The sequence below is a fragment of the Meles meles genome, chromosome 4 (genome assembly GCF_922984935.1).
Source record: "Meles meles chromosome 4, mMelMel3.1 paternal haplotype, whole genome shotgun sequence".
Classification (NCBI taxonomy): domain Eukaryota; kingdom Metazoa; phylum Chordata; class Mammalia; order Carnivora; family Mustelidae; genus Meles; species Meles meles.
The window spans coordinates 132,133,251-132,160,222 of record NC_060069.1 but is presented as its reverse complement, the minus strand read 5'-3'; the positions used below and the strand labels follow the sequence as shown (position 1 = coordinate 132,160,222).

General features: G+C 35.6%; 1 protein-coding gene and 1 non-coding gene across 7 annotated transcripts in view; both read right to left on the bottom strand.

The window, feature by feature from the left end:
• Nucleotides 1-26,972, bottom strand: part of ROBO1 (roundabout guidance receptor 1) — a 415,896-nt gene that overhangs the window by 292,140 nt on the left and 96,784 nt on the right. The window lies entirely within an intron of this gene.
• Nucleotides 22,255-22,357, bottom strand: LOC123941060. The gene has a single exon (XR_006818157.1). It is a non-coding gene; the product is annotated as a U6 spliceosomal RNA (small nuclear RNA).

Sequence of the window (26,972 nt, the reverse complement as noted above, 5' to 3'; positions counted from 1 at the left end):
CAGGTGCCCCTAGTTCTCTTAATTTTTATGTCAAAGTGGACTATTTATTTCATTCGCTTATACTAGTCCCATCCTAGTTTAGTTAGTATGGGTTTTTTTACATTCCTTATATAAAATTTACTCCCTAGTCACTGGAATTCCTCTTCCCACTCCACTCTCAGGAAGAGAAGTTTCCCCCAGTCCTGTATTTTATCAGGTCAACCACTCTTGCTCTATGTTTCTCCCCCCACCTTAGTTCCCCAGATCTCATGAAAGGGAAATCTCATTCTGGAATGAGCAAAGAATACCCACAACATCTATCCCTGCCCCCATCCACTTACATGTGGTAAGCACAGCTCTTTGGGAGATGTACTCCTGACGTCTCAAATCAAGTTACAATTCTGAAGGCATTTGTCACAGAATCACTACTGGGTCTCATATATAGGTTTTTATTACCATTAATCTCATGCCTCATGTATAAATACTCCTATTTATAAATTAAAATTTTCTTGAGTAGGTTAAGAATTAACCACCATGAGTTTTAATGAGAAAATAATTTTAAGGTGGAAACAGTGTACTACACTTTGGGGGGGAAGAATTCTATGTAAATTTAAAATTATCTTTTTTATCCCTTTTTCATACAAGCAAACTCTTTCATACAGTACAGTGATGGACTTCTCTAAAACATCACTTTATGACAGATTTTCCTCTAGGATCTGATATCAGAAACTTCTCTGTTTTGAGAGGAGAGAAGCTTAATGATCACGAATTAGTATACGAAAGACCACAAAAGGGCTTTTGCTCTTTTCTTTAAAGATGAACCATTTCTGAACTTTGACATACTTGCTTTCCTAGTCTTAAAAATGGGAGAAAAGATCTCTAAAACTTCTGGTAAGATTTCTGAGTACTTGAAGATAAGATTTTGCCACATATCTGAATCTCAGTTTCTTTGCCTATAAAAGAATAGTTCATGTACCTATAAAATTCAAAGGTCAAATTAAAAGACTGTATCATCCTAACTGTGAAAGAAAACAGACCAAGATGGAACTTACATTAATATTTCCCTCAGCCAACACACCATTAATTTTCAAGATAATCTGACAACCACAACAATTCAAAGTTATGAAAAATGTGAAAATGGCAATTAATGTCTATTATTATTATTATACATGTGCCTTGACTATTTAAAATTTTAAGTACCTAAAAAAGCACTCAATGATTTATGTTTTTGAAATAAACAATACTGAAAACAATACTCTTTCACTCTTCTGATAAATTATAAAGATTATTTAGATATTATGTAAAGATTATTGAGATATTATGTAAAGGACAGTCGAAGCTGCCTTCTGTATCAAAATTTTGTGATTGTATTTTTAACTGTCCACAGACCTTCAGTATTTACAAACAACTGTTAAAAACAGAAAATGGGTTTCCTAGCACCTCAGTAAAAAGAACGACAACACAGAGGAAATGAAGAGGAAAGAGGAATCCACCATGAAGTTTTTGTCTTCAAAATACCTGTCAATTACAGAGGGACAACCAGTGAGGTTAAAGAAAAAGAGTAATAGGCTGAAGCGAAATGCCATTGAAATTCACCCAAATTTCCAAAAATAAGAAGCCTTGCTGTTCTGCCTATTGTGGCTGCCATATGCGCCTGTAGGAATCCCCAGAGACAAGAATGGATTCTTTCAAAACCTCTGATTACGCCCCTGTTTTAGGCCCACCTCAGGCAGCCTAAAGGTTCTGTTAATCAATTAGCTGGTTCAAGCTAAGCCCAGAAAGGGAACACTGTAACGAGGGAGGCTCGACCACATGGAACAAAGCTATCTACTGCACTGGATGAGCTTTTCCCCGTGCATATGCAGCGGGCCATTGTTCCCTTCTTGAAGAATCACATTAATCAATGTTCAGAGGCTGCACCTCCGAAATAGAGAGTTGGCTGTTCATCATGATTTATTACAGAGCCCAACATGCCTCTGACATGAAACAAGTTGGTAGTTTGGAAGCTGCCAGCGGAGAGGGGGGAGGAGAGGAATGGTTTGAAGGTTGAGGGGTGCTCATGCAGACACAAATCAGTTCCCTTCCGCAGACAGAAAAATACTGCTGCTGACAATTACGGTTACAAACATCCAGGCTTTCCTTCATCGAAGGCCACATGTATTATTCTGATCAGCAGAATTTAGGGAAATGCTGAGTCTTTAAAGTTGATAAAGAAAGGGAAAGAAATGATGGGGGGAGGGAGGATGGGAGGAATCCAAGGTGGGGAGGATTATAATTAATGAAAAGAGGTGTCCTTGTTTTTCAGAATGGTTTAAGCTGTTAAATTTAATTCTTGCTTATGGGATTTTAAAATCCCATAATTTAATTTAAATTTAAATTTTAAAATTTCAAAATGCTTTCACTGGAAAGAAAACCATATATATCCAACTGCCTTATGAGATGACACAAATTATAAAGTATAGAATGAAGTATAAATTTGAAAATAAGTCATGTTGCGCTGATGGAATATTCTCTCGTTTAAGTGACCAGAAACTTGAGCACAACAGTTAAAAAAACCACCTTTTCCTTGGGTGAAAAATGTGCTTTGGCATTATGGTCACAAAAGTTGATCAAGTAAGTTTCACTTGAGCAGGAAACAGTGGTTGTGCTGTGGTAGTCAATCTTAATTCTCAACATAATTTCTTTTAAACCAAAAGCCATTTTTAGAAATAACAATCACATATTTTAAAACAAAAATCTGGATACAATATTTGATGTATTTCAGATGACCTATTTGGCAAAAGGATTCAATTTTTCGGAACAGGGACTCTCCTGGAAAATAAGGAGCATGCTTTTGTCGCACATTTAAGAGCAATCCTCAAAATTTCAAAGATGGGAAGAATGCATGTTTAATGAGTCCTGTTAGATAAAAGTAATTATTCATCACCATTCACATATCTTAACTGCTCAAGACATCAAAACCTTCAGAGACTTAACACTATAAGAAACAGCTGCTTTTGGCCAATTATGTCCTGGGCTGTCAAGATTCGTAATACTCAGAGTTCCTTCTCCCTGTTAAAACAGGGAAAATTATTCAAATAGGTTGTTGACTGCAGTCGGAATTTTAACTTGACTGAAATGAAAGAATGCACTCAAAGAAGATTATATTTCCCTTTCTTTGCTTTAGTTTTCTAAGCTGTGAAATGGGATAACAGTACCAAATGACAGGGTTGTTTTGGTAAGTGCCCCATAAATGTTTCCACTTTTTGAATTTTCAAATATTGAGTCATGTAATAATTTCATCCATTTTAAAATGTTTTTATAGTCAATGTCTTATTTTTACCCATCTTGCATTCATAAAGAAAAAAAGATGAAGGGGAGGAGTAAGGGGGAGGCATTTCTAGGACTTCAATTAGCCACTGGGTATACCACCAATTCCAACAATGAAGCATGTTATAAATGTTGATTCATTTTACAAATCCATTGAAATATATATTCGGTTTAAATAAAGGTTATAGTGCCTACACAAAATAGGCACTATACAAAAACAGTGCCTACACAAAAATATTCTCGGTTCACAACTGGATGGAGTCAGAATAGCAAAGGTAAGAAAAAGCAGCAACCCTGCATGATTTACTCCATCAGTTGTACATGGAAATGAGCATGCGTTCACAACACTCCCCCACACACGTCAGTTTCTACTACCTATCTGTAGGGATATTTATAGAAGGGAACAATTTGGTGTAGTTATGAAAATGACTAGTATATCTTACCCTTACTATTCTGTACTTCAAAAGTCTAGGCTAGGGATTCCAAAACTTCTCTAACAATAGAATCTCCTGGGATCTTTTAAAAATTCCCCAACCCAGGCCACATCTCGACCCAATTAATTTGGGGCAGGGGAGGGCTGGAGGGACAGACACAAACATCAGTATTTTTAGAAGCCCTCTAGGTGATTCCAGGTGTGAACAAGTCTGGGAACCATAAATGTATCAAAAGCAATTTCCATGCAGGTACCATGTTTAAAAGTCAGGACTGAGAATAGCCCTTATGGATCTCTGGATATCCCAAGTAGTAAGCATATTTGTCTTTTTTTTTTTTCTTTTTTTCATCAGTTCATTTTATAGAAATTTTAAAAATGTTTAATTAAAACCTTAAATTAATGGGATAGTTTTGAGTGAGAATTTGTGTGGTGCACTTGTGTGATTTTGAAAGCAGCCTGGCTTACCAAGAACACATTTTTAAAGAGCTATCATTGTATTCTTTTTACTCTTATAAACTGATTACAGTGCACTATAACCTTTATTTAAACCGAATATATATTTCAATGGATTTGTAAAATGAATCAACATTTATATCATTCCTTTTCAGTAAAATGGCTAACTTATAATTTCACATGAGAAACAAGAAGGAAGCAGTATGGCCATAGCTAAAATTTAAAGAGTAGTGCATCGGGGCACCTGGCTGGCTCAGTTGGTGAAGCATGTGCCTCTCCATCTCAGGGTTGGGAGTTTGAGTCCCATGCTGGGTGTAAAGGTTACTTAAAAACAAAAAATAATAAATAAGATAAAATCTTAGAAAACAAAAAGGATCACTGATGGATCCTCATTCTTGACGAGGAGCAAAAATATATAATAAGAAGGTGGTGTTCCGACTTGTGACTTGCATTCACCAAATGCTTGCTCATATACAACTTATACAATGAATGATAGAACTGATATGCAACAGTTATTAGTAAACAAAAACACCAAAGTGCCAGATCGCACTTATTATAAAATAATAAATACAAAACTTTGTATCTATTATCTATATCTACGGATATATTGATATCCCAAAAGTGATTTCTGTTTTTAAATAAATATCATGTCTGCCTTCAGGTCCTTTGTAAACAGAAAAAACCAAAAGCTGAAGTGGGCACAGTCTGGGTATTGGCAGAGAGAGACAGAACAGGAAGCCCAGAGGTCCAATGTGTAGCATGCCCAAAATCCCCGGGCATCATCCAAGAGTCAGTGCATTTGTTCTTTCTCTCACTTTCATCTAATTTATTGCCAGAGTCCTTTGCCAGGACTGGTACCCCAGTGTTTGCCCAATCCTGGAGTCACTAACTGGCTCCATTTTTTAAAATAAATTTGAGAAATTTTTAATATTTAAAATATTAAGTATCTTTTTGATCTGGACTGATCATAGAATAAACAGACTACTCTTTTTGTCTCTTTTTTAAAAGATGCAGGAATTAGAGGTAGAGGGACGACTTGAAAGGATGATGATATTTTCCAAAGATGGAAATCTTGGCTCCTATAAAAATGCCATGCTATATGACTGCCTATACCTCAAAGCCATTAAAATTGTAGGTGCTTTCACTGCAAAGGAAACAAACTATCACAGCCTTATTAAGCAACATATAGAAGCGATTCGTATTCAACGGTAATATGTTTTGAAGTCACGGTAAACAGCTCTTTCTTTGCAACTCCTTAGTCAATAGAATGCAGGGTTATGCCACACTATAGGTAAGATGACTCTAGTTTGGGTTAATAGCCTCCTGTTTTTGTATTAGACAATATCTAGGAACCAGGGAAACTGAGGATGTTCAGTCTTTGAACATAAATTTTTCAACAACTGTAAATATGGCATTGCTATAAGGCAACAATAAAAAGAGACACACTTGAAAAACCAACAAAGGACTTACATTCAAAAGCGTCTACGAAACATCATACTTTCATTAGATGGTAAAAGAAATGCAAACGTAGCATATATTTACAGATTTTTGATAACCATTTTCCTCCCTTTTTTGCCTATTTATTACAAACAGTGATTGCTTCCTTAAAAATAACATCAATTAGAAAAGCATCCATCCTCTAGGATATCAAGGCAACTTCTATGAATTAGTCAGTATGATAGGTTAACAGTGGGAATTTAGATGCTGAGATAAATGCAGATAATTATGAATTATATTACAAAATGAAATTGTGTTCAAAAGCATCTTTAGCATTTCTTGTTCTCAAACCCAGTCTGGAATCCTGCCGTTGCTCTCTGGGTATCAGGCAGGAAAACCTTTGGGACTCTGGATGTGTAAGTCTATTATTTCTGGGCTTTGGCAGTAAGAAATACGATCTGTGCCCCAGGAAAAACACTGAAACCAGAAGACATGGTAACTTAAGGCTTGACCACAAGAAAACAAAAAGTTCAGTTACACGTAATTGCACTTTTCTTAGATAGAATCAATACCAACATATTAACAAGTAGTTGTTAAATTAACATTTAATTTGACTCACCAATAAAATCCTTAATCCATCTAATATTATTGCATAATTCCTGTCATTCTTCAATATTTATTTATACACAGAATGTAAACTAGAAAATCATTCCTGATTGTTTATTTCTCAAAAAATAAAGGTATAGATTCATGGGTCTTAAGTTATTGTATTAAACATTCAGAATACTATGGTAGACCTAAGAACATAAACTTTTAAAGTTCTTGAGCTGTAGGTGTCTGATAAAAGAACTTGCATGATGTCCTCAGTGAAAAGGTTGGCTGCCAAATCAACCGAAATATTTGTATTAATACATGCATTCATGTTTTAAAATTAAATCTTGTTAAATATTTTTAAATAGCACCCCCCCCCAAAAGTTCCAGGGATGACAGTTTCTATTTGCCTATATGCCTGCTTTAAAAATGACTGTATAATATGGGCCAATGTTTAAGCATGCAGATGTTTTACGATTTCTGAGTGTTGAAAATGAAATGTTTCTAAATTGATCTTTTATATTATCTTTAAAAACAAAAAAAATTATTTGAGTTAGAGTATATTAACTGATTTCCAGTATAAAATAAAAGTATTATCTTGTTCTCCAAAATAAATGTCATGGCCTAGGATGAAAAAGAACAAGAAAAAAGAAAGAAATTGGAAACAAATCCTTTTATAGTATTAATTTTATCGAAATTACAAAAAAGAGAAAGACAAAATAGAAAAATGAAATGTAACACCTTTATTCATCTTGTCTGTCTCCTTCTCATTATCCACCCATGGAGATATTAACAGCCTCGCTACAGAGAGAGAAATTGCTGGTTCATTTATTGTGAGGATCTTTTTCAGATAAGTGGCAATTTGCATCCTCATGAGCAATGTATGGCAATGTCTCATCTGGTCCAATGCAGTGTGCAATTTTGCACACAATGTCATGCTGACCTGAAGTAACTAGGATATATTGCTTGCATAAGAAATATAACATCCACATTCATGTCTTCCAGCCCACCATTTCATTACGCCATGACAATCAAGACCACAGCAGATGCCACACCTGAAAATATTAGGAAGTTAATTAACCAATGGAATATCATCTGGGACTTCCATTCAGCCAACAAAAACAATAATGTAAAGTTCACTCAGCCTAGAGGCAGCAAAAGTTTGATACAACTCCTCAACATTGACAAAGAAAAAAAAATTGATAATGGATTGGGAATATGGCCTGAAGAAATTTTACTTTAAAATATAGTAAATAGAAAAGAGAAGCAATGTAAAATATTAAAAACTTACTAATTATAGATAATTTCTGGTATCCAGTAGGGATTTTTGAAATAATGCCATTTATTTTAAAATGCTCTTTTAAATTGTCAGAAAGCTTTTAAAATTATTTTTGACTAAAATCAAGAGGGAAATTTGACTACAATGGGAGTAATGTATCCTTCTCTAACAGGAATGATTTAAATCTGTGAAAAGTGAGGCCTGACAGGCATAAATTGGCTCCTGTCTTTTGATATTTAGAAGATGCATTAGCTCTCTCCTCTTGACAGAATACAGTATTCCATAGGTAGATTAGACCCCGTCAAATGTCTACACTAATAACATTTGTGATTGCCCATCTTTCCATTACAAGTGGCCACTTTCTCCATTGTTTTCTTTCTGTCATTTACCGCTGGGGGGTGGGGGGCAGGGAGAGAAAAATCAGTTTGATGAAGTATAAGGGACCTTTACTGTTCTCTCCAAAAAAATTATAACTTTTTTTCTCATACTAGACTCCAAGTCCATCTCACATTCTAGAATCCTTGACAAACAACCAGCCTAGAAAGCAAGAGAACTCAGATAATCACTTAGTCCTACTAATAGCCCATGACCACTTGATATTCTGGCATCTTTGATGGTTTTCAGAGCTATTCTAAGGGTAAAATATTTTCTATGCTCAATGAACTAAATATTTAGGATTTTATAAAAAGCCTTAAATAAGTGCAATAAAATGCATGTAACACTTTTAATGCGAGCTGAACTGGAGCTGTATTTAAACATGCAAGTGATATTTGAAATCAAAGAATAATTTTAAGCTCTATATTGGTCAAAGAATTCACTTAACCATAGTACTATCTCCACAGAAAATAAATCCCTTCCTGGTTTGCAAAGATCAGGTGATAAGATTTTTTAAAAATCTAAACTGATCTATTTCGCTGTATCCTTGCTGGCTTCAGGGCACAGAGAATACCTTTTCATGTAACAAAGTTTTCCTTTTGTGTTTTCTTAAGAAGGCAAATAATACAAAATTCCTGCCAAAGGGAAAAATATTAAACACATATATATTAGTATACTCTTTCTCATATAGTCTCGTATTCCAACCTAGAGAGCTTTATTTTCCCTGTAGTTAATTTTCTTTTACTCCTAAATCACAGAAAGATGTAACTATGGTCAAATAGGAAAAGATTTTGAAAATGACTCATTTATACATACAGGGTTCAAGGACTACTCTCACAAAGAAAGAGGTATCCATAATTTAGTGAGGCAGAAACATAACCATCTTCTTTATACACAAATAAATAAGTAAAAATCATAAATATAATTAATGTATGCTGCTTTATATTAAAATAATCTTCACAGAGGTACCTTCTTTTGACTCTTCTTTTAGAATTTCAAATCCCACACACATCACATACCATAAATATTATTGTTTTTTCAATTTAGCCAACAGAAAGTGTTAGCTACTGAACAATTACTTTCTCCAGATGTCTATTTTACTTTTGGAAGTTTGTCCCGCAACATACCCATCCCCAACACCTGCCTTCCAGCTTAACTTCAAAGGGATATTTCATATAAAAGCATCTGAGAGGAAAAAAAATCCTACACCACACTTGTTTGAGTCTCCACTGGGGGGAAAAAAAAAGGAGGGAAAAAAAAAAAGAGAGGAAGCAAATATATATTTATTTCCTTAAAGAATGAGATAATTAAAAAAAATGTTTAGAAGTATACCTTGCAATGACTCTTAATTATCTTAGACAATATGATAAAAGAATTAAATAGGAGAGAATGGGCTATATTGCCTTGGTTGAAATTCAGGCTCTCTCACATAGCAATCATATGATTTTTGGGTAAGTGAATTTATCATGCTGATGGTCTTACCTCATCTATAAAATGGGAGCAAAGATTTTATTTACCTCAGAGGACTGTTTTATGAAATAACAGTGATCCCATATGAAGCATTTGTAACAGGGCCTGACACAGAGAACACAATAAATGTTAGGTGATGTGGGTATAACTATATTGGTTAGATGATTACGATTATTGTTTTTAGTGTATATATACATTATATAGGCATATATGTTTATTTATGTGTGCTTCTATGTGTGTGTACATATATATATGTTATATATATATATCTCATATATATCTCATACCTAAAGAGCATGAATCTGTTTAATAGGTTTAACTTCACTCTCCCAAAATTCTTAAGTACAGACAAAATTAATTAAATAGCAATACTGAATGGAACATATAGTCCATTTCACAAACTTTTATGTACCATGACATTAATCCATTGTAAATATTCCCCACAGCTAGTACATCGAACAGCTTATGACACTGCAACCGAATTTTAGTTTTTCTTCTATCCCTCAAGACTATCCCTGACAAAGTTGGAACTGGGGCAAGAACCAAACCAACCAACAAAAGTCCCCAAACATCAGTAGCTCATCCTTCACCCGAATTTTATTTATGTCCATGAGGAATTGGGGCTGGGTAAATGAGCTGCCAAAATAGCTCAGCATGCCATGCTCTTCGGAAATGTGGGAGCAACCTGGAAAATGAAAATCATCCAAGAGAACTCACAGTAGTACGGACTTCGGTGCACACCTATTCACACAAACACACAGACTCATGGACATACACACACACCCTACATCTTGTGGTTTCCCTCGTATTAGAATTCAGTGAAACGATAGACCACAACAATAAAGAGGAATTTCACTTTTACATAAAATAGAAATCTTATTTTCTATTTTATGTAATTTCTTTACATGATTTATTACATAAAAATTTCTATCTTACTTAAATGTGGTCATCTCTATTCATCAATTCATCCTCAGTTGTTAAACTAATAAAAATCCCCTATTATAACAGGAACTGTAACTCAAGTTTGCTTTCAAATAAACCCAATCCCATTCTTTTCAACTGAGGAATCAATCACTATGATATAAATACTAAAGTCATATTTGCCTAGGGTCTTATTTCTATATAACCCCCTAAGTTGCTTCTGCATATTTAAAAGTAATTGAAGCATAAGGATAATGCAGGAAGAAGAATACAAGTTCCTGTTTAAACTAAAAATATCAAAGTATGAGATTATACTTTGTCATTACTTATGAATTGACCTGACTTGACTTTACTACTTCTGTCTAAAGGAGCCCTAAGGGGCTATTTTTATTTTCCCGGAAAATGATTAGGTAAGCCACTACACGAACCCTTTTGTTTCCGCCTTCATACACTCTACCTCTGGAATCTAAGGCAATACTGAGACAGTTAAATGGAATGGGTGGGGGGGGGCGGGGGGAGCGGGGATCAGAGAAAGAGATCTCAAACATTAAAACTCTGTTTTTGCTAGCTAGCACTAAATAAATGGATGAGTGAGCACACCTGGGGCAGGAGACGCATTATAGAGACAGCAGTGCACAGATGCACTCACTATGAAAAAGGTCCAATATTTCACACTTCAGTGTGTTCTAATATTCGCACCAATCTTCAAGAGAAGTGGTGGTACTCAGTTTTAGATGAACAGACGGAGCTCTGGCGAAGTAAGACAACTCGCCTACGCTTACACAAACAGGTAAGTGTTGGAGGCAGGATGGGGATTTGAGACTGTCTGACCAACTTCAAAGCCAGTGCTTTCACAACTGGGATAGATTGCCTTCTACAGCTAATGGCATGACTGTCAAGACTAGGTATCAGTGTTGAACAAGTCAACATCATTTTAGTCAACGTGGAAAAATGGTATAAATGCGGAGGACAGGGTGTTTTGCTTTGGGTTTTTGTTTTGGTTTTTTGGTGGGTTTTTTTGCCGAGTTTTGTTTTTGCTTTCTGCTTATTTCTCGGTTTTGTTTTAGACACAAAATATCACTAGCAAGAACATTCTTATTCTTGAATCCTGAGGTCCTCCCGGCCACGTTAGGTCTTGTCTGACAATCATTATCAACAGACCAGCTGTCCAACATTGCTCATAAAATAGTTCCTAATTCACACAGAATCGCTTGCCCTGAACCCCTCTCTCCTGTCTTCCTTTAAAAGCATATGTCACAGCTGCATTCCAGCCTGGCTCAAGGAGTGCCTCATCTGTGAGCCATCTCAATGGACAACTAACATTTTGAAGTGCACACAATGTGGGACCCATAGTGCCTTACTGTTAATTAAAACCATCCTGACAGCCACGGACTTGGCCTTTATGATCAGCTTCTCTCCATGTTTGCCGAGTTGAGTCAACACATCTGCACCTGTAGGCTGGCTCAAGATGAATCAAACGTGAAAACTGAAGTGATCCTTGAAAAACAGGAGGGTCGGACTCTTTTTTCCTAAGATAAGCAATTCTCCTGTACCAAATGTGTATGTGTACATTCAGTCCAATCCTTGGAACATCACTATTATTGCGAACAAAGGAACGTCAGACAGCTGTTCTCAAATGATCTGGGGTCAGAAGCCTTTTGCACCCTTAAAAATTACTGAACACCCCAAATTGGTTTTATTTACAGGACTCCTATTCATTGATGCAGTTAAGTAAGAAATTTAAATGGAGAAAAATTTAAAATACTACCTACTTTAAAATAAAGATAACCTTATTAAATGTCAATATATATAGTATTTTCATGAAAACAATATTTTCCCAGACAAACACAGTGAAAAGAATGGCATCGTTTGACATTTTCACAGATTTGTTTTTAATGTCTGGTTTAACAAATAGACAGCTGGATATTACCTATCTACTTTCGCATTCAATCTGTTGCAACACATTATTTTGTTGAAATATATGAAGAAAAGGAAGCCTCACAAAGACATCTAGGTAGAAAAGGGAGACGTATCTTAATAGCCTTTTCAAATAATTGTGGATATTTTTCTTTCATACTACACCAACAGTTAATGTGTAGTAATTCCTTAAATGTTAGTGGCAATGTGGAATCTGAAACCACAACAACAAACTTTTGGTAATCTAGGAGATCAAGCTATCCTGTTTTGCCTTGACCTCTAAATGAATCTTTCACCATGCATGATTTTCACCTTGTGGACCCCTAAGAGGATCTCTGGACCAAACCTTGAAAATCACTTACGCAAAAAAACAAATACACAACAAAACAAAAAACACCCCTGAAAAAAGTACGAATAAGTGAACCTAGCATAGTGACAACAGAAAGATTCAACAATTGTACAAAGAACCTTATAAAAGGAGTCAAGATTTCATTTACTTCATAGTAGTAGATTTGTGAAGATTAGAAAAGAGGCCCTTTTGGAAACCTAGCCTTACAAACTTGGGTTCGAGAATAGGGGGTCATTTGGACCATAGTCTCCGTTTGCTCCCTTGGCCCGACAGACCTTTCACAGTAAACAAAGCATACAACCATATGTGGCAGTCCTAGTTACATTAACGGACAAGGAGCAGCAATCCACACAGAGTAGAAAAAATGGAAGAAAAACAAATTTGCACTTGTGAGTCACAACTGTCAGATAAAATTCATGTTATTCCCTCTTATTCCTTCACTTCTGCAGTCAATTCATGACAAGTCTGACAGTTAAAAGTTCATAATCGGTAGAAGTAATATCAGGTCCCAGTACATGGCCTTTATTTTATGACCTGGGTACTGGGTGGGGAAAAACAGGTACAGAGAAAAATTGAAAATGAAAGAAACCCAATTGTTAAATCATAATAGTAAGAGCTTTTTTTAAAAAAAAAAAAAAAGTGTGCAATTCCCTTCACTTAAAAGCAATAAAAATGAAAATTTCTAAGCATTTTGACTTTGTTTCATAAAAAAAGGTACATGTCCCCCAAAGAGAGTGACTTTGGGTCACCTTAATGAGACTATAAGGAGAATAAAGTAGAATAAGAGATTCTTAAGAGTATATTTTATAAAAACTGAAGTAGTTTAAAACATTGTCTTTAAAATTTTATGGGACCACTAATTTAACTTGTTTGCATCAACTAAAGAGTACATCAGTGAAGAAAGATATTTATAACTAAATTAATTTTCACAAAAAATTAATGCCTACATCATTGCTCTTTAAATTATAATGCCATGCTGCAATAATAATAATAAATTGTTGGGGGCGCCTGGGTGGCTCAGTTGATTGGGTGCCTATTCAGCTCAGGTCAGAATCCCAGGGTCCTAGGTCCAGGGAGTCTGCATCTGACTCCCTGCTCAGTGGGGAGCCTGCTTCCTCTGCTCCCTCTGCCTGCCACTCCCCCTGCTTGTACCTTCTCTCTGAAAGAAATGAAGAAAATCTTTAAAAATAAAAAATAATAATAAGTTGTCATGCCATGTGGCAACGATTATCAAATTCAGAATACTCCCTTATTCAATTTATCTATATGTAGTTATAATGAAAATATGACTTTTACCAACGTAACCAGCTATCCAAAAAACTAGCTATTTCCAACTATATCTGGTGGCCAGGGAGCACGGTTCCAAAACTACAGTAATTGCTGAACATCACTGTCTTCGGAGACGTGCGCTCTGTGGTAAATATGCAAGTTTGCAAAACACAGGGTTTGTAAGTGATGACTCATACATACTGGAGTTTACCAGCAGGTCTGAGTTGACATTTAAAACGAATATATTTAATGCTGGTGATGAGCAGAAAAATTACTATATTTGGTACTAATTGTGGTTCTTTTCCCCCTTCCCACTGTCTGAGCTCATTAGAATCCCATGCTGTGCAAATGTCTCCCCTTCTCAAAGGCAGACGCTATTGCCTCCTTTATGCCATTAGTTAACTTGAGCTTCACTCTACCAAGAAGCTATGGGCACGGAAGGTACACGCTGCAGCAGTGGTAAGGACAATTTCTATTCCACAGACGGAAAGCATGCATGAGCTGCACTGAACATTAATCTGCACTTTAGAGCTTGTTAAAATCCTCCTAACAGACTTTTTTGGTCAGCCTTTCAACACAGATACAGTAAAAATGTAAGATGCATTCCATATCTACTCCAAGAAGCCAATTTTAGAGTTTTACTGAAAATGAGCATTAAAACCCCAAAATACAAACATGAAGCTTAAAATAGTTCAAAGATTTATTTTAATTACAAAAACAATTTAAATTATAGGGATATAGGTGGTAAGGCAGAAAGAAAAATCTACTATGATCCATGCTTTTCCTCATCACGATGAGTTATGGAACTCTGCATTTCGGGACAGGAAACCAGTGTTTAGCATGAGTATCCCTATCTAGATTTCACTCGTCAAATTCAGGTTGGCCCCAGATACATTAGAAATATATTCTTCCTTAAACAGAAAACTACATTCACATTAACTTCGAAACTATTCAGAAAAATCAAACTGAAAATTGTATTTAAAAGCATTTTCATATTCACACAAAGGATTAGGTTATAAGTTCCAAACGGTTTAGAAGTATCTACTTGGCTCGAAAAGCAAAATGTAGGGGTGCCTGACTAGCTGCATCAGTAGAGTTTGCAACTCTTATTCTTGCAGTCATGAGTTCGAGCCCCATGTTGGATACAGAGATTACTTAAATAAATGAATAAGTAAAAACTTTAAAAAAAAGAAATAAAAATGTAGACAGTGTGATTTCTATACTGTTAATAGGATACAAGTTTTTTTTTTTTAATTTTTTTTTTTTTTAATTTATTTGACAGAGAGAGAGATCACAAGTTGAAGACCCAAGGATTATCCCTCTAGGAGAAAAGAAATACAGATATATATACAAAAAATCTATTATTTTTATTTTTATTTATTTATTTGAGAAATAGTGCATAGGTTCAGGAGTGGCATTGGGGGCGGAGTGGAGGGAGGGAGAGAGGGAGAGGTCCAGTCTGGAGCCCAGCACGGGGCTTGATCTCACGACCCTGAGACCATGACCTGAGCCAAAATCAAGAGTTGGACCCTTAACCAACCGAGGCAAGAGATATATATATTAAACCCAAAGAAGTGTCTCAAGAATAAAAACACCTCCAGGCGCCTGGGTGGCTCAGTGGGTTAAGCCTCTGCCTTCGGCTCAGGTCATGATCTCAGGGTCCTGGGATGGAGCCCCACATCAGGATCTCTGCTCAGCTGGGAGCCTGCGTCCCCCCTCTCTCTCCACCTGCCTCTCTGCCTACTTGTGATCTCTGTCAAATAAATAAACAAAATCTTAAAAAAAAAAAGAATAACAAACACCTCTTCTCTAATTACATGTTCACCAAGAAACTTATAATTTGATTTCCTGCAAGTAAAAGAATTTATCTGTGATTGTAAATATTCTGGTCTTCTAATAAACTCAATAGATAATAAAACTGAAAATTAATAAACTGCTATCCTCATTTCCTTTCTTTTTTCCTGAAAGAAGGTATTCACTTGACAGTTTCATCAATGATATATCAAAGATAAAAAAGCAACTCCAAGAGAAAAACCTAGTCATTTTTCTTAGACCACCAGTATATTTTGGTAAATAGTTACTTAATTGTAATATCAGGCATTACACAATTAAAATAATTAAGAAATGAATTGTAGTAATTATCAATAGTTATCGCTGCTTAACCATTAGGTATACTAAACTGATTCTAATACTTTCAACTATAAAAACCAATGATGCCACAATAAAATAATAAAAATTATATGATCCTGAAACTCTCCAAAATTTAAGTAATATAAAGCAAGACATCCATAGTAGCATTTCATAAATACAAGAGAAAATATGGGTATCAAAATACTCCTGAGCCTATTATACCACTTAATATATTTTAAAGATTTATTTATTTGAGAGAGAGAGAGCATGTGCAGAGGTGCAGAGGGAGAGGAAGCATGCAAGAAGCAGACTCCCTGCTGAGCCAGGAGCCTGATGCAGAACTTGATCGCAGGACCCATGAGATCATGACCTGAGCAGAAATCAAGAGTCAGATGCTTATTAACTGAATGAGCCACCCAGGTGTGCCTATACTACTTAATATTAAAGGACTTCTTTACTTTGAAAGAGAGAATAAATGAGTAATACTACATTTGCACATCTTTAATGTACTCAACAATCATATAGTGTGTACACATTTATAAAGGATTCTTCATGGTCCCATATAATAAGGTCTTCATTAAACTGAAATTTCAAGCCATTTTCTATATTTCAAAGGTGTCACATATTTATTGTTTATATACATAATATGTGCAAATGTCAAGAGGTATCTGTGTATGCATGTATAAGTTTGTGTGTGTGTGTGTTTTACATTTCTATAGCTTTTTTTTTTTTACTCCTCAGTAAAAGATTACTTTAAATCAGAGCTACATTCACCTAAGGAATGGCAATTTTGTGGTTTATCCCAAGGAAGAGAAAGTTTCACTCTTTCCAATCCCACTAATACCAAGACTGATTCAACTCCTAGAAGGGATCAATGAGAATATGAAATGTCATTAGGTAATTCATAAGAGAGTTGAGTAGAGTCAACTATTAAGGAAAGCTTGAAGAAAACTCCATTGTAGGAAAAGAGGATTAGGGTAGAGAAAAATGAGGAAAAGAGAGAAATGACAAATGGGATAAAACGCCCGTGTTTTCCCTACATGCCCCTCCCAAATCCACCAAGCAACTGTTTTTACAAAGGTTTGCTCATATTCTACAGCAAACATTCTAGGTATTCCTCTGGGTACTTTCTTCATTACAGTAGAGACGGTAGATTCAAAAGGTGCTAACTGAAATAGGCTGAAAGCAACATTTAAAAGTGTTTTACAGAGCAGACATTCCCAGCGTGTCCTCTCTGGCCCAGCTACATCAGTCACACCTAGGGAACTGGCCACCAATACAAATTCTCAGGCTCAGTCCCAACACTGCTAACTCCGAAGATCTGCTCACCCAGAGATCCAGGTTTGAACAAGCAAGCCCAGTAATCGGAGACACACTACAGTTTGAGAACTCCTTTTCCACCCTCGAATCACACCCCAGGGAGAAAGTTGGGTCAGAGATCATTCATTTTGTCATTGCACTAAATAATACCAACGACTACAAAACCATGTCAACAGAAGGGGAAGTTGGCCATTAAACACCATAGAACTACAGGCATGAAAGTACTTAGAGGAAGTAATAGATAATTAAACCCTTACTTTGAGAAGTTCTGAAATCCAATCTCTGGGAAACAAGTATTGATTTCATATTTGTAGTTCTGAAGTCTTTTTGTAGTGCATAGTTACATTTTTTTTAATGAAACGGATGTACAAGAGCACCAGCCACAAAATTTACTCAACAGAAATGGAGTGAATAAGTAAAAGAGAGTTCACTTCTAATAAACAAGAATTTAATGCATGTGCCAAACTCCCCCTATCCTATCTCATTCAGTTATTTTGTGAGTACCCTTACCTCTTTTATGGATAGGGGCTGGATTAGCTATACTGACTCTGCAGTAGTTGCACTGAGAGATTGAAATGACGCCCCGAAATGATGCCCTGTGTGCTCCTGGAAACTGCTGATCCTGATCTTACTGAAATGAGTAAGAGTGTCATGCACCAGTAACCTGACCTTTAACCTGAGCTTCCCTCTGGGGAATTCTGAGACAGACTAAATCAATTGATATGGCCATTACAATTGAAGGCCCTGTCAAAATTTTTACAGTATTTGAAAGGGGTAATTGGAATCTGAAATGGACTGTAAGCAACACGGAACCCCGGTTCTCACATGCCAGGAATCCAACAGACTTTGATTTCTTCTCTACACAGAATAACAGGAAGCAAACAAAAATGTTCAACAATTTCCAAGCAGCTTCCAGTATATGTCAATAATACTTTCAATGATATAAGAAATTATAGGAGATAAATAACTTTTTCAAAAAATGGCTTTAACAAATATGTCCTGATCCTGTGAACTGCTTTCCCTGAAAACTTCGTAATTTGGGAGAATATGGAACACAGGGAAGAGAGTTCTCTTACCTAGTTCAAAGGAAAAATATTTTACAGGAGAGCCAGAAAATAATCTTTACTTTCCATTTAGAAAACAGCTAAATTGAAGCTTAAACTTTTCAATTTCAAAAACTACAATGTATGGCTTTTTTTGTTTGTTTGTTTTGATGTAGGTCTGGCCCATGAGGTGTTTTGTAGAGTGGACAGGAAAACAGAATGCTTTTTAACATCAGTGTGTGTTTTGAATTATACTAACAAGTGACGTATCAGCTGCGAGGTGAGACTACATTGAAAAAGACTGCTTCAGCTTACGGAAAATACCAGCTGTCTCCACTCTGTGAAGACGGATTACCACCTGTCCTGTTATCTTCCATACACAATACAAGGCACGTTGGCCATTTCAACTAGGATAACTGTACCCATATGTTCTTTAATTCTGATCTGCATGCTGCCTACCATTAAATTTTTGTAATGGATCATTGTAAATAGGAGATTAGCATGGGAGACAGGGTGTTTAAGCACAGTCTAAGCCCCTGCTTTATTAAACCTCCTTCCTTGCTCTCAAAACCTGTACAAGGGAAAATATTTGTGATAATATCATCAATTTTAGCTAACTAGTAAAGCATCCAAGCGTAAGCAGAAAACAGTGATGTGTGTGTGTGTTTTTTAAAAGCGTAGGAAATTCAGGCTACATGTCACAATAAATTAAACCATAGGTTGCATTAAAAAAAAAATTCATTGGCCTTGAAAATGATCACATAATTTGCTAGAAGCAATTTTGCTAGAAATTTCATCCTTTTCTCATCAAAATGTTACACTAGTGAATACACTTGACCGAAAATAGGATAGGAGAAGAAGCACAGATTTTTAAAATATTGTAGCTGAAAAAAGTGACCTTTATTTGAAAATTAAAATGTATATTTAGAATTATGTCAGTTACAATGCTAAGTCGTTAGCCAACAAATGGGGATGGATACGTAGGATTTCTACTGTGGAATAACTGGAGTAAAAAAATGGGCTCCAGTATCAAATGCATTTATTTATCTGGTCAGCTTAAGAGATAACCAATAGCATATGAAATGGGATGATCAGATCCCGAGTTCTGCTTTTAGTGAGAGCAGGGCTCCCTTCAGCTAGATAGAAATCAAACACAAAGTTGTGGCCCTGCTAAGTTTACAGTAAATGCTGGAGCCAAGTGAGCAATGGGCAGGACACCAGGGCAGAGAGCAGCTGCTTTCTATAGTGATCAATATTTAAGACCTCAATTCAGTAGGATTTGATTCTAATCTAAAACAATGCAAAAAAATTATAAAAACAGTCTACAGAGTTTATTTAAAATCCCATAGCTTCATTTTTTACTAACTAGAAAGAAAAAATAGCCTCAAATATAATCCCTCCATGGTAGTCATAAATTGCAGTCCTGTTGGAGGGAATAATAGATTGATATTTGCAGGTGTATTTAGTCTTACCTTGTTGAGTTCCGATTTATATTAGTCAAATATTTTATTTCTTTCAACTTGTGAAATGCTAGAATTCCTAATTAAACTTTGAAATAAAAGGAATAGGGAGAAGCAAATAGAGATTAAAGGAACACATCACAAAAGCTTTCTTGATCTGCAAAACTTTTCTTAAAGGCAAGCAGAAAGCTATTGTAATGGTTCAAGACAGAGCCCTTTTATGTGTGCAGATGGGAAGTACTCCTAGAGAGGGTCATATTTCCTTAGGCTAAAGACCAAGGAAACTTAACTGCCACAGGCCTGGAGTTTGGTGGTGAGAACAATTCATTCATTGAGCACTAACATTCAGTAATCAAAGTATGAAGACAAGGGTGTGATTTTCCTCTTCTATAAGGACCAGTGACTACCAATTCAAAGGAAACAAATGGCAGTAAGAAAATGGAATCTCCCATATGGATGAGATTTTTTAATGCATGGTCTCTTATTTATTCACTTTCAAATTTCATTTTGTACAAACTGACTATATAATAAGCCAGAAACATACACCGTGCTTGACAATTTCCAACAGCGTTTCATACTCTTCAAAAATCACAAAGGATGAAAACTACTTGCATCAAAAATTGAAAAAAAATATGCGAAGTGTAGAAATGTAACCAATATTTTTAACATCAACGTTCACAATATAAGAAAATGTATACACATTTAAAGATAATTTACATTATTTTCTTCAAATAACACTTCACTCCGTGCATGCAGTAAGTTCTGTTGAAAGCTTTAATGTTAGAAGGGGCTTTCGAGGCACCTGGGTGACTCAGTCAGTTAAGCATCTGCCTCCGGCTCAGGTCATCATCTTGGGGTCCTGGGATCCCACCCCAAGTTGGGTTTCCTGCTCAGAAGGGAGTCTACTTCTCCCTCTCCCTCTCCTCTGCCCCTCCGCCCCTCATTTTTTTTTCTCTCTCCCTAAAATAAATGAAATCATTAAAAAAGGGGAGGCTTAAGACCAAATGGAAAAACAGTACATATTTAATATACATGTTTCCCATTCTATTTGACATGCTATTTAGACTCATCCTCTATAACTGTTTCTCTGACACTACTACAATTCTCAATGAATGACCAAAAGAATCAATAATATGCATCAATGTCTTTATTAGATGTAACTTGCTTAGTTTTTTTCATACTAACCTTGGAAATAGGTTCAATGGCTTACAATATCCACTTAATGTTACCTCTTTAAACGGTACTAAAACATTACGTAAAAATGAAGAAAATACATTTTAAAGGCAAGATATGTAGTGTTTAAAAATGGCAATTTTTATGAAAAATGCCGAATTTGCATAATGACCATCTCTTCTCCTTGAAAATACTTTCTCTTAAAGGATCAACACAGAAAAATTGCAAATAAGCCTGTTCCCTTTTTTCATTATTTTTACTGGATGTTTGTGGTTGAAACAAGACAAACAAAACAGTGACAAACTGGAAGGACAAAAGGGGTACAGAGAATAGGGGTCCCACCATTGCACATGATACCAAAAAAAAAAAAAAAAAAAAGACTCATCTCTTCTAACAAGGTTAAAATTGGCCAATTGGCCTTTAACACTTTGGGCCCCAGGGAACATAATGCCCAAATATATAGAACCGACAGTAGCCTAAATTCAGACTTACTCAAAATTATAAAGATGCCAAACAATAAGAAAACCCTAGAATCTTCTAAAGGACTTTCACAATTCTAAAAATACTTAAAATTTGGGGTAGATAAAAAGAAAAAAATAGTTTCTGATTTTATTCTAAACTACTTCTGTCAAAGGTTCAAAGATTTTTTTTTTAAGATTTTATTTATTTATTTGACAGGGACAGAGATCTTAAGTAGGCAGAGAAGCAGGCAGAGAGAGGGGGGGAAGCAGGCTCCCCACTGAGCAGAGAGCCCGATGTGGGGCTTGATCCCAGGTCCCTGAGATCATGACCTGAGATGAAGGCAGAGGCTTAACCCACTGAGTCACCCAGGTGTCTCTCAAAGATTTTTATATTCAATTTCTATTTAAAATTAATTTCATAATCCTCATGCTTATCTCTAAGCAAAACCACAAGGAAAAATATAGACCAGATTAGTATTGGTTTTTATCTGGTATAACATATTTCCAGTATTTCTACATACAGACTGGTTACTTCTCCCTCCCACATCTTTATTTATGACATTTTTCTACAGCATAACCCTTAATGAGATATGAGGTTTAATTACTAAAATGCAATTTAGACTATATCCAAAATATGCTTTTAAATATTTGTCTATGGGAAAACTTTAATTTGTAGAACATGGAAATATATTCAGATCATCCTTTTGCCAAAGTGAACTGTTCAAAATGAAAAAGCGTAGAATTAGGTCTATAATATAGTTTATCTAATGTCATTCTCTCTCCCTCTCTTTTTTTTTTGAAGGAGGAACTGAGAATGGATGTTGAATTGGGTGGGTCACTTCACTTACAGAATCTGTCTCCCCACCCACAGATACCAGAGAAGAGTAATGTACAGAACATTTTACAAATTTGTGTGTCATCCTTAGGTGGGGGCTATGCTAATCTTCTCTGTATCATTCCAATTTTAATACATGCACTGTCAAAGTGCCCACTATCTAAATCCCCAAAGTATCAGTCTTGTAACAGTTGTGACTATGAAGGGGTGTGGGATTATAACAACTGGCACCACCATTTCCAGTCTAGTTAAATAGTGTAGTTTCCAGGAGTTATTGTCCAGATTATTCAGAGCCTGAACATTCATTACTGGGTGGGTTCAGGTATTCTCTTTTTGAGAAAAAAAGAAAAAGAAAAAAGACAGTTGTATAAATAAAAGTTAATTTACATTCCCCTTCCTTGAACTAGGCAGAACAAGAAAGCCTCCACTGCGAACTTTATTATATAAGTATACCTCGAGTAGAAAGTTTAAGCAATAGCAAACCAGTTAAAAAATCTGAAATTGAAAATGTTCATCTTGAGTTCTGAAGCTGCATCATTAAATATTCATATCTCAATCATAAATGATAATGTCCATAGTCAGAATTTCTCTTTTAAAAGGAAGAAAGGGTATTACCTCTTAGAAAAATAGTAGGTCTCAAGTAAGAAAAGATTAAGCTTAATTACACAAGTTTAGGAGGTTTATTTTGCCTTTCATGTCATATTAAATATAATTTGTTGAGCGTGGTCGATTGACTTGCTTTATGCCTAGAAATATGATTAACTTTATAAAATCTGAATTTCCACCATCATTCTTCAGCTACAATAAAGTAAAAAAAGCAAACATATTTAAGCAAAGACTGTTAAAACTCCAGTCTGAAGAAACCCTTAGTCATCCTGAACCTTTAAGCAGGCCTTTGGCATAAACTCAGATCATGTCCCGGTAAGATAATTTCTCTGGGGACACATCATTCACTCAGCTTTGAAGGATTCCCCTTAAACGGATTCATCTGATTCATCTGATCCATTAACAATTCTAATTCAAAGAATCCAAACAAGAAAGCATGCAAAAAGGCAGTAACTGGGTTTTTTGTTTTTTGTTTTTTTGTTTTTTTCCAACCCCAACTCTCAGCTTCCATTCAAAAAATACCTCCCTTCTTTGCATGCTTTCCTATGTGAGTTCTTACTAATGTTAAGGAGCAGAAGCTACCACAAGACGGAGTCTAGAATTGTTCTGTGACAGTTATATTTCTTTAGGTACAAAGCACAGTTCTATTCTGCCCATGGGCTTTCAGCACACATTAACTGATGTTGAATAATACCTGATAATAAATTAAATATTAAAGCATCACATTGTGAGCACCAAAGTCTGTTGGTAGCAGATTTTTACACATCAATGAAAAGAACACATATATATATAATAAACCATTAACAGAAAAATATTATAAAATAATACTAATTTATTCCTTCTCCTATGATATAAGGTTAAATTATGTTAATGACATTTACATCTATAAATGGAAAAGATATCAGTGAAAACCCCATTTTGCAAAGAGAGATATATAAATATTTTGGAATGCCTACGGTCCATAAAAGAGGCAGAACATTAAAAGTGATGAGAGAAATGTGTGAAAACCCATGACAGAAGAACAGCTTGGAAAAGTTATTAACCAGAAAAAGTTCTAGCATGGAAAATACGGTAACTTCTTGGTTATTAAATACGGTTCCATTTAGAGAACTAAAATTAGCTATAAATTTGATGACTTTAACAATTAAAGATCAACCATTATCCCTTATTTGACAATATCTGGGTTTTGTTTCATGTAAATTTGCAGCAAACTTTCTTAACTGAGTGTCTGCTTACTCTTCAGGGTATTTAAAAAAAAAAAAAAAAATCACCAGGTAGTCTGCGGTAGGGCAGCCAAAAGAAATAAAACATCAGTTCCATTAGACCCCAACTTGTTTCTTGAACTTCACAAGTTCAGACTGCTGATTTTCATTCTTTCATTTGAATTCTCAGATGCCAGAGAGTATACCTGTGAAGTTGGGTACAATATACCTATGCATCCTTCAAACTTTTAGGAAACCTGAGGTTAGAAAAGAATTCTCAGGGATCCTGAGCTTTCCACCCTTAAACATTCAGATATGAAAACAGGAGATAGCTGGCAATTGTTCTAATTTGGGGATGTATACCTAATTCTCTGCCACATGCTTCTGTAACTAATGTACTCATTTCTTCTGGTTCTTTCGGGAGCAGAGGAACATTAACACGTTGACATGATTCTTCATATACTTACAAACACTTTCCCAATTTCAGTGAAAAGGTCAATGATACACTGGCAACATGTTATCTCCAAAACTATCACATCAAAGGAAACTATGACTACTGCCCTCTGACACAAAATTTATGTCATTCAGTGCTGTCAATTCGTGTTTGGTTTTCTCGATGGCTATTATACCTGACCTTAGGAGATCATGGTCACCTTCAAGCAGCCCCACGTGAGTCCTCAGAAGTAAAGCTTGTGTGCATCCTCCAAACAGGGGAATTCACACATTTCCTGGGTCAGGTAATGCAAGATCAGCCTGAAATACTGGGACTTTCACATCACTGAAGCTTATTAGCCAGAGGTAAGAAACTCCCATTTTTTAAGTTGAAGAATGACATGTTGACTTCGAAAACATAAAACAGCACGATTAAGCATAAATTGAGTAGAATCAAAGTAAAAGACCCTAAGAGAAAGCTGAACACATCACAAGAACAATCGCATCAACACAAGAGAAAGGGAAGCAGTATGTGTTCACAATGTAACACAAGGTAAGCCAACTCAAGCTTTACTGCTTCCCAGGTGTTTACTTAGTGGATTGCCTTGTCAATATCTAGGCTTTAAAAGATTACCTACACCATGTCAGAAGATCCCACCTATCGATCTCTCCTGGACATACCAGACATGTTCTTTTAAGGGGTCATATTAGGAACAGTTTCTTTACTCAAAGTCACTGTATCTTTTTTTTCCAAGGTTTTGTTTAAATTCCAGTTAGTTAACACACAGCGTAATATCAATTGCAGGAGCCAAGTTTAGTGATTCATCAATTACATATAATACCCAGTGCTCATCACAAGTGCCCTCCTTAATGCCCATCAGTCATTTAAGCCATCCCTCTCTGCCCACCTCCCTTCGAGCCACCCTCAGTTTTTTCTCTATAGGTAGGAGTCTGGTTTCTGGTTTGCCTCCCTGTCTCTTTCTCTTCATCTTTTTTTTTTTTTTCATCCGTTTTCTTTCTTAAATTCCACAAATGAGTGAAATCATGTGGTATTTGTCACTCTCTAAATGATGAAGTCGCTTTCTTTATATGTCACAATAAATTGGGGAAGGTTTGGGTTAAATTTCTTAACCTTATTTAAAAATATTAAAGACAAGGGGCGCCTGGGTGGCTCAGTGGATTAAGCCGCTGCCTACGGCTCAGGTCATGATCTTAGGGTCCTGGGATCGAGCCCCGCATCGGGGTCTCTGCTCCGCAGGGAGCCTGCTTCCTCCTCTCTCTCTGCCTCTCTGCCTACTTGTGATCTCTCTCTCTGTCAAATAAATAAAATAAAATCTTAAAAAAAAATATTAAAGACAAAAATAAAGAACACTAACCAATTACCAAGTTACCTCCTCATTTTACCTCTTTTCAGGTTTTATTTGGGGAGCAGATTTTTAAATACATTAATCTTAGAATAGTTTAGTTTCTGAATAATACATAGATATCAAAGCCACAGCTTAATCCTGAATGCAAAATGTATAGCTATTAAACCAACAGACTGTGGCAGAATAAAAATTTAAGATTTTCATGTGTGAAAAGGATTTGCATGAAAACTTAACATTTTACTGGTTCTTGTCTATAGAGATTACAAAAACAAACAGAAAAATATAAATGGAAAATGGTACATTTTAGAACCTACTGACTGCCCATGAATAGTTATTTTACCAAGGGAAGTAAATATATATCATGCTTTGGCGTTATTACATGAGAAGGTAATTGCCTCGTATAGAAAATGCATTTGTCTTAAGTTTCACATTCATGAATAAGACTCTCTCATGATTAGGAAGTCTCATTAGTGGGAGAAGCAAAATAGCATAAGGATTATGAGCATGGGCAAAGTTATTTAAACTACCTGAGCTTTGATTTCATCTAAAAAAATAAGGGTAATAGCAATACTTACTTCATTGAGTTTTTGTGAGGATTAAGTAAATTAATAAAGGTAAATCAGTGTTGGGCACATAGCGCATACTCAGAACTACTGCTTATTCTGTAATTACCATGGTCTTCCACCTCAACTTCTTCCTCAAATGAAAAAACAATCTTAGATTATATTCTCTAATATGGTTTTACTAAGGGCCAATTTATCCCACTAAGTTAAATATAAAGTAGAAAGAAGTAACGTTAGCTTGCATATTAAAATTCAATATTCTTCTTCCTCTGGGTCTGTTCAGAATTTCAGTGGTGATATTCCATATACATAAACACAATTTCCATTGCTAAGTACTCTCTCTATGGTGCTTAAAAAGCTTCCAAACAGCCAGGAATGTACTTAAGGAGTTTGATTAGCCCCTTACGTCAGATAAATGAAGAGTTTCTGTAAACATTAAGTGAAATACGGGTCATTTTGAAATGAGAGATTCTCTGTAGTATAATAAATGTCCCAAATGGAATGTCTCTAAAATAATAGGATTTTGTTCTTAAAATAAGTCCACCTTTGAAAAAGTCAGAATTTTCTGGACATAAGTATAAAAAGAAAAAGGTTATCA